The sequence below is a fragment of the Rissa tridactyla genome, chromosome 2, assembly GCF_028500815.1.
Source record: "Rissa tridactyla isolate bRisTri1 chromosome 2, bRisTri1.patW.cur.20221130, whole genome shotgun sequence".
Taxonomy (NCBI): Eukaryota; Metazoa; Chordata; class Aves; order Charadriiformes; family Laridae; genus Rissa; species Rissa tridactyla.
Window position 1 is genome coordinate 78,556,302 of NC_071467.1, and position 8,701 is coordinate 78,565,002.

Sequence of the window (8,701 nt, forward strand, 5' to 3'; positions counted from 1 at the left end):
TGTCTTCTCATGTGTCTTTCAGTGACAGTCTAAATTCAACCCTTTTTTGGTCATGATAGCTGATCTGGAATTGATCCTACATCCAAAATCTACAAGCCAATCCAAAGCATACCGCAGGTCCAGGAACATTTCAGATATAACCGTGAAAGATATATTAACATAAATATATCAACATATTTAACATAAGCATAAATTTTCACAATGCGGTTTTGGACTGCAGTAAGAAAATCTAAAACAGAAAACCAAGCGCAATCTCGCATTGCTGTACAGATTTCCAATTCACCTACATTCACTGATCCCCATTGCTTTGACAAACTAAATGGCTCTGCGCCCCCTCTCTCTTGACCTACTTGGACTTCCTCCTGTCATTGCAAGATAAAGGCTGCTGGTGAGAACACATCGATTCACACACACATGCTGCTCAGTAGGGCTGCGCTGACGTGCTGCCAGATTACATCCAATCCTTTATGGCCAGGCTCACACAACAGGCTCCTTGCGTGAGACCATTTGGTCGGTCAGTGTTGGAGCGCTCCCACACCCCTGTCCCTGCCCCCTGCCTCCTTCCCAGTGGGGAGCTAAAGCCCCTCTCTTTCCTCCTGACTTTGTGCTGTTTGATACTGCTGACAGGACATTTTCCCAGGTAGCATTTTCCATGGAATTTCCTAGATTTGAAGCAAAAGTTCACTGAATGGCATGAGGGTGACAGTGACCCCTACCTGGGCCCCCATCAATAAGGTAATTCTTCCCGCATCACCCTGAACAGAGGGACAAGGGCCAGGCCCTGGGGCAGGAGCTGGGACTGCTCCTTGCTGGAGCTCAAGGATTGTAGCACTTTCTGCAGCTGACTGGAGGCAGAGACCATGAGCCATGGGCACATCGCCCAGGCACTCCTGGAGGAAGTGCTAAGTCCTCAGATCTTTCTCCCCAACCACCTTCAGACCCAGCTGGAGCACAGGCAATGACTGACCTGGCTGAAGGGGGTTTGGGAATCGTGGGATATGATCTGGGGGTTATTCTAGTGAAGGTACAGGAAGATACGGCAGCCTGAGGCAGGACAGCAGATTGGCAGCCCCTGGTGACTCACTTGTTCAGTTGCCACCAGTGGTGGCAAGGTGCAGGTCAGCTCTGCAGGATGCTGCTTCAGATGGTGAAGGCTTCAGACACCTGGAAATGCCTGAGGGCGGGGGGGGGGGGGGGGGGGCAGGGGAGCTCTCAGGTATTAGGCTTCATCAGGTGGCAGCATTCCAGGCAATAGGTTTTCTAGCATCTGCAGCTGCTCATTTCATGGCCCATCAAATTGCCAGATGACCCCAGCCAGGTGCATACCACTGTGGTCACTGCCTGGCTGCCCCACTGCAGGCCCTAGAGATCCTCTGCTCCTCTGCCACCCTCTTCTCAAAGTCTCTAGACCACCTCCTGGGGCTGGAGGAGAGGTGCCCTCTTGTGTTACCCGTGGAGCTCTGTCACCTCTCTGGATCTGCCCATGCTCCTGCTCCTGGTTTCCAGGTCTCAGCTACCATGAGACCCTTTCACCCCACGTTCCATAATATTCCTGTGGACCGGGGTTAGGCTGACTGACCTGTAGCTTCCTGAATACTCCTACTTCACCTTGAGGGTGGCTGTGACACTTGCCTTTTCCCGTTTTCCCCCCTATTACCAGTTCTTGATGACTTCTGTTCTCTCTAGCCCATGTCCTCCTAGTCACCTGCACAAATACACCCCTCCCCATTTGCCACACTCATCTTGCCCATGCTATTCACCATAATCCTTTCCACCATGCTTTGCGTCTGTACAGCTCCTGGCCACTCTTCCCACACTCCTGCACGGCAGGGCTCTGATACAGAAGGAGAAAATCCATTTGCCCAGCTTCAGTTTACCCCCATCAGGAGTGAGGTTGGGGGAGGAGGAGAGAGTTGTCCATGAGCCTTTGCTTTCCTTTAAGTGACTGTGAGGTTCAGGCCTCCCAGAGAAGTCCCTGCTCTTTACTGTATAAATTCTCCCCTTCTCTTCCATACAAGCAGGATCAGGAACTGTCTCAGGGGGACCAGGAGTGTGTAAGAAAAGTAGAGACAGTGCATCCCCTCAGGAGGCTGTAAATCATTTGAAGACCCCTGCTTTCCTTCCTGGTAGAAGATTATTACAAGAAGAGAGAAAAGGAAAAAACTCAAAGATAGAGGAAAAAAACTAAAGAGGACCCCATTTGCCATCCTGAATATGAGAGTCCTGACTATAAAATTTGGTTTCTGACAGCAATTTGTGTTCTCAGGGCTCAGCTGATAATGAATCGGAAAATACAGGCTCTCAGAAGACTCTTCCTTCTGAAGTAGGGATAAACTAGACACTTACTTCTGAAGTAGGGACTTTTCCACAGGTTCTCTTTTGAAAAGGACAGATTCCAAATAGGCTAGTTCTCCAGAGCTGAATGGGGACGCTGAGCTGAGGTGAGGATATAGAATCATAGAATCATTTAGGTTGGAAAAGACTCTTGGGATCATCGAGTCCAACCATCAGCCCCACTCTACAAAGTTCTCCCCTACACCATATCCCCTAACACCACATCTAAACGAGTCTTAAACACATCCAGGGATGGTGACTCCACCACCTCCCTGGGCAGCCTATTCCAATGTCTAACCACTCTTTCTGTGAAGAATTTTTTCCTAACGTCCAGCCTAAACCTACCCTGCTGCAGCTTGAACCCATTCCCTCTTGTTCTGTCACTAATTACCTGTGAGAAGAGACCAGCACCAACCTCTCTACAATGGCCTTTCAAGTAGTTGTAGAGAGCGATGAGGTCTCCCCTCAGCCTCCTCTTCCTCAAACTGAACAGTCCCAGCTCCTTCAATCGCTCCTCATAAGATTTATCCTGCAGGCCCTTCACCAGCTTCGTTGCCCTCCTCTGCACTCGCTCCAGCACCTGGATATCTCTCTCGTATTGAGGTGCCCAGAACTGGACACAATACTCAAGGTGTGGCCTCACCAGTGCTGAGTACAGGGGGACAATCACCTCCCTACTTCTGCTGGTCACACTGTTTCTAATACAAGCCAGGATGCCATTGGCCCTCTTGGCCACCTGGGCACACTGCTGGCTCATGTTCAGCCGCTTGTCAATTAGAACCCCCAGGTCCCTTTCTGCCAGGCAGCTCTCCAGCCACACTTCCCCGAGCCTGTAGCGATGCATGGGGTTGTTGTGGCCCAAGTGCAGGACCCGGCACTTGGCCTTGTTGAAGCTCATACCGTTAGCATTGGCCCATTGGTCCAATCTATCCAAGTCTCTCTGTAGAGCCTCCCTATCCTCATGGAGATCAACACTCCCGCTTAGCTTCGTGTCATCTGGAAACTTGCTGATGATACACTCTATGTCCTTATCAAGGTCATCAATAAAGATGTTAAACAGAAATGGTCCCAACACCAAGCCCTGAGGAACACCACTTGTGACTGGCTGCCAGCTGGATTTAACTCCACTGACCACCACTCTTTGGGACCGCCCATCCAGTCAGTGCTTGATCCAGCAGATCGTATGCTCATCCAGGCCATGAGCCGCCAGTTTTTCCATGAGAATTCTATGGGGGACAGTGTCAAATGCTTTTCGAAAGTCAGGTAGACAATGTCCACAGCCTTTCCCTTATCCAATAATCGGGTCGTCTTGTCATAGAAGGAGATCAGGTTTGCCAGGCAGGACCTGCCTTTCATAAACCCATGCTGACTAGGCCTGATCCCCTGCTTGCCCATTATATGACTTGTAATGGCACTCAAGATGATCTGCTCCATGACCTTCCCTGCTACCAAGGTCAGACTGACAGGCCTGTAGTTTCCCGGATCCTCCTTTCTGCCTTTTTTGTAGATGGGCACTACATTTGCTACCCTCCAGTCCATTGGGACCTCCCCAGTTAGCCATGACTTCAGGTAGACCATGGAAAGTGGCTTGGCGAGCACGTCTGCCAACTCTTTCAGCACTCTTGGATGTAACCCATCCGGTCCCATAGACTTGTGCGCATCCAAGAGGTGTAGCAGGTCACTGATCACTTCCTCTTTAATTGTGATGACCTCGTTCAGCTTCCCCTCCCTGTCTCCTAGCTCACGAGGCTGGGTGCCCAGGGAACAGCTAGTTCCCTTTAGTTCCCCTAAAGACTGAGGCAAAGTAGGCATTGAGCACCTCAGCCTTTTCCTCATCCTTTGTGACTATGTTTCCCTCTGCATCCAGTAAGGGAGGGAGATTTTCCCTAATCCTCCTTTTGTTGTTAATGAATTTATAGAAACATTTTTTGTTATCCTTAACAGCTGTAGCTAGGTTGAGCTCTAGCTGCGCTTTGGCTCTCCTAATTTTCTCCCTGCATAGCTTCGCTATATCCTTATAGTCTTCATGAGAGACCTGCCCCCTCTTCCAATGGTCATAGACTCTCCTTTTGTTCTTGAGGTCCAGCCAAAGGTCCCTATTTAGCCAGGCCGGTCTCCTTCCCTGCCTACTTGTTTTTCGGCACACAGGGACAGCCTCCTCCTGTGCCTTTAAGACTTCTCTCTTTAAGTATGTCCAGCCTTCCTGGGCTCCTATATCCTTCAGGGCAGCCTCCCAAGGGATTTTGTCCAGCAGTCTTCTGAACAGGTCAAAATTTGCCCTCCAGAAGTCTAAGGTGGCAGTTTTACTAACCCCTCTCCTTGTTTCCCCAAGAATCAGAAATTCAATCATCTCATGATCACTGTGCCCTAGACGGCCACCAACCTTTACTTCCCCCACAAGTTCTTCCCTGTTCACAAGAAGCAGGTCCAGGAGGGCACCTTCCCTTGTCAGCTCACTTACCAGCTGTGTGAGGAAGTTATCTTCCACACATTCCAGGAACTTCCTGGATTGTTCCCTCTCTGCTGTGTTGTATTGCCAGCAGATATCCAGGAGGTTAAAGTCCCCCACAAGAACAACGGCAAGTGACCACAAGATTTCCCCCAGCTGCTTATAGAAAGTTTCATCCGCCTCACTGCTTTGGTTGAGATGCCTATGGCAGATTCCCACAGTGATATCAGCTTTATCGGCCCTTAACCTAATCCAAACACTCTCCACCCCATCATCAGTATACTTGATTTCTGAGCTCTCATAGCATTCTCTAATATACAGGGCCACTCCTCCGCCTCTCCTTTCCTGTCTGTCCCTCCTGAAGAGCTTGTAGCCATCGATTGTGGCACTCCAGTCGTGTGAGGCATCCCACCACGTTTCTGTGATAGCCACTATGTCATAGTTTTCCTGGTGCATCTTGGCTTCAAGCTCCCCCTGTTTGTTGCGCATACTGTGTGCATTGGTATAGATGCACTTCAGATGTGCCAATGACTCCAGCACCTTTTTGTGAGTGTGGGCCCCATTTCCCACCAGACCCCTCTCGGGTGCTTCCATGATTTCTAAGCGTCTGTCCCTTCTCTCAAATGAAATGGCAGAGTGAGAGTCCTCGCTAGTCAACCATCCTTCAAGCCCTGGCATGCCTCCCTTGGATTTATTCCTGACAGGCCCAGTTATCTCCCCTTCCCCCCTCATATCAGATGCTCAGATACTCTTCAGACCCTCTGAGAACAAAGTCATGAGAAACAAATACCATGCACTGCCATTTCTGTGTATATCATCATCCTTGTGAGATGACTCTTTCTTTAGCACCTTTAGCTAGGCTGAGGCCCTGGCAGAGGCCCATCTGACATCATGACTGCATCGAAAAACAAGTAAAACAAAACATTTAACTGATTCACAAAGAAGAGCCAAGACAATATAGCTTCTGAGTAGTAAATGTGTTTGATGTTCCATGTCAGTCACCGAACTGAAAATCTATTTCACTGAGCCAAGCATTTCGCTCTTCCTGTTAGACATCAAAAGCATTAAGTGGTTTCTTAACAGTACTCCCTGATCCTACAGTAAAGTCTGTACACCCAGCAAATGCATTATTGCCATAGGGAAACAAGCAAATCTGGGGTTTATGCCCAGATTCTCAGTGTGCAAGCTACAGTGAAGTGAAAGTTACTACAGAAATCAGACCTCATAAACCTCATAAAACAGAGGTCATCGACTCCGATCAACCCATAACAACTCTGATCTTCAGACCATAGCTCACTTTTCTCTGCCAAGAAAACGCCCATACTTTTTCCTGTTGCTGAAAATGTTTGAGAAAAAATAACAACAATTCATTAGAAATCTAAACCCTTCTGTATTTCCCTCCTAGTCAGTGCAGGAGAAGCAGAGGCAGTAACGTAGGTGTCATTGTAGAAAGTATCTGTAGTGACTACGTGGATCATTCTCCACAATAGACATGTTTTCTTGTTGGCAATGCTCACAGTTTTAAATGAAATAGAACTGAACCCTGCCCTGAGGAGTTCAATTTAATTTGGTTGGCAGTCCTAACCTCCAATAACATCTGGAAGGTCACGAAAAAGGTTTCTGGCAAAATAATATCGTTCCTGCTAAATACAGAGGATAGTCCCTAACTGCTGGGATCTGTAAGAATATTTTCACAGATGTTTGAAGACATGAGAACCAACATGTCCTCAGAAGAACTTATAAGCGGTCACTTGACAACAGTAATGTGTTTCACACAACACCCTCTATTACCAAGGAGAACAAGAACTGTGAAGAAAAAAAATAAAAAAATCACTCTAATCTAATGACACCATCTAACTACCTAAAAGGTTCACTTGAGGTTGATGGAAGTGTTTTAGGTAAAGAACCATACGTCTCAAATGATACCACAGTTATTAGGCACAGGATATTCTGGAAGACAAATACAGCCCTTTTTTTTTTGTTTTGAACCCAGGAGTCCTTCACTGAGCAACAGCAGCTACAGAGCTCTGAATCCCAGGTAGGTTAACACCTACCTGGTTAATGGCCATCGGCTCCACTCTCGGTGTAACAGTGGGGTCTCACCAAGTTGACAGGGCCTATGTTTTAAACAGAAAATCCACTGCAACGAATATATGTGAAAAGATCCCTGCTGCATTTCAGCAATGTAACTTAGTGATGACCTTCTGCAGATCTTGAGAAGAGTTGTGCAGTTCTGCAAATATTTCTTTAATGCGTGGAAATGGATATGCGTCGATCAGACAAATATTACCTAGCTTCTTGAAATCTAGACATAGAGAAACAGTCTTGATTTTCTTCTCAGTCAAACCTATTCAACAGCGATTTCTCCTGTAATATCATTTTAGACTCGGTTTTTTACACTCTAGCGGAACCTCACCTTTCACCGAAAACGGTAGCAGACATAGTTTCTTTCCTGGTTGAAACATTAATAATCCATAGAACAAACCCTGGTGCGTAGCCAAGCACCTCCTCAGGAATATTTTCTAAAATAAGCAGATCTGGAGCCTATATCATGGCTGTCTCTGATGGTGCTGAGCCATTATGTCCATCCCTAGATGTATGTCTGGTGCAGTACTGCTACACCATTTATAGCATACAGCAAGTGTGCAAAACATGAATCACAAGTCACATTTTCATTCAGGAAGTTTGATTTGTCAGGTAGCTCCTAATCCTAGCCTAGGTTCGATAAGAAGCAAACACCAGCTGAAAGGAAACGCATCGGTCAATACCGAGGCTTCAGAGTCAGTATCTCGCATCAATCCAACGGCCTGGGCCATCCTCCCGGTGCAGCAGTAAACATTATTGCATACGCAGTGCTTTTGAGACTACTTCTCTCTGTCTCTGAGCCAGGAACCCACTGGCACAGCAGCAGCTGCCTGCTAGTTAGGGGCAGCCATATGAGATGTGGTGGAAAAATGGCCAGTCACCAGGGAGCAGGTCCTCCAAAGGCCCTGTGGCTCACAGGGAAGATCCAGCGTGGCAGTGCCTTTTACCATGTGATTCGTAGCCCGCAGACCTTTGTGCTTTCTGGTTATGCCAGGCTAATTTTTCTGTAGGCCATACTTTGTGCTGTATACCAGAGTGCCTGCTCTAACAGCTTCTCTCTTGCCATGGAATCATAGAATCATAGAATAGTCTAGGTTGGAAGAAACTTTTCAGATCATCAAGTCCAACCATCAACCTAACACTGACAAAAACCATCAGCTAAGCATCATCTCTGCCCGTCTTTTAAATACTTCCAGGGATGATGATTCTTCCCTGGGCAGGCTGTTCCAACGCTTGAAGTTCTAGGCCTCCATAGTGGTGGTGCATCAGTTCTTTAGGAACCAGATACATGTTCACCCCAAATACTGCCTGATTTTTTAAGATAAGCTGGCATCTGCTTGGTTTTCCTTAAGAGAATCCATTATGTTTTCCACATTTCTGTAACTTGCTGTTCATAACCAGCAGAACCACTTTTGTGGTGAGAGTCAGGCAGACAGTTGAGGAAAAAAACTAGGACAGCGCTGAAAAAAAACAAGCAACTGGTTAGGAAAATAAATACATTTTGAAATATTCAGCTAAAGAAAAACTGAAAAGCATTAACTTTTGCTGTTTGGCTTTTTCAATGCTCCCAACTTTCAAAATAACTCTAAAAGTGTAAGGGAATAATTTTCATGAAGTAATTTTAAAATGGGAGAAAAGATGGAAATGTCATAGTACAAATGCTGGATAGTTTCAATTTTGCAATATTTATTGTGTATTCTCTTAAGAGAACTTTTGAAAAAATTACCATATATTTTTCTAAGCATTTAAATGTTACAAAACCAAAATATTTTCCCAAAATAAAACCATGTTCAAAAGAATCTTGTCTTTTTTCTGATCCTCACACCGGCTCTA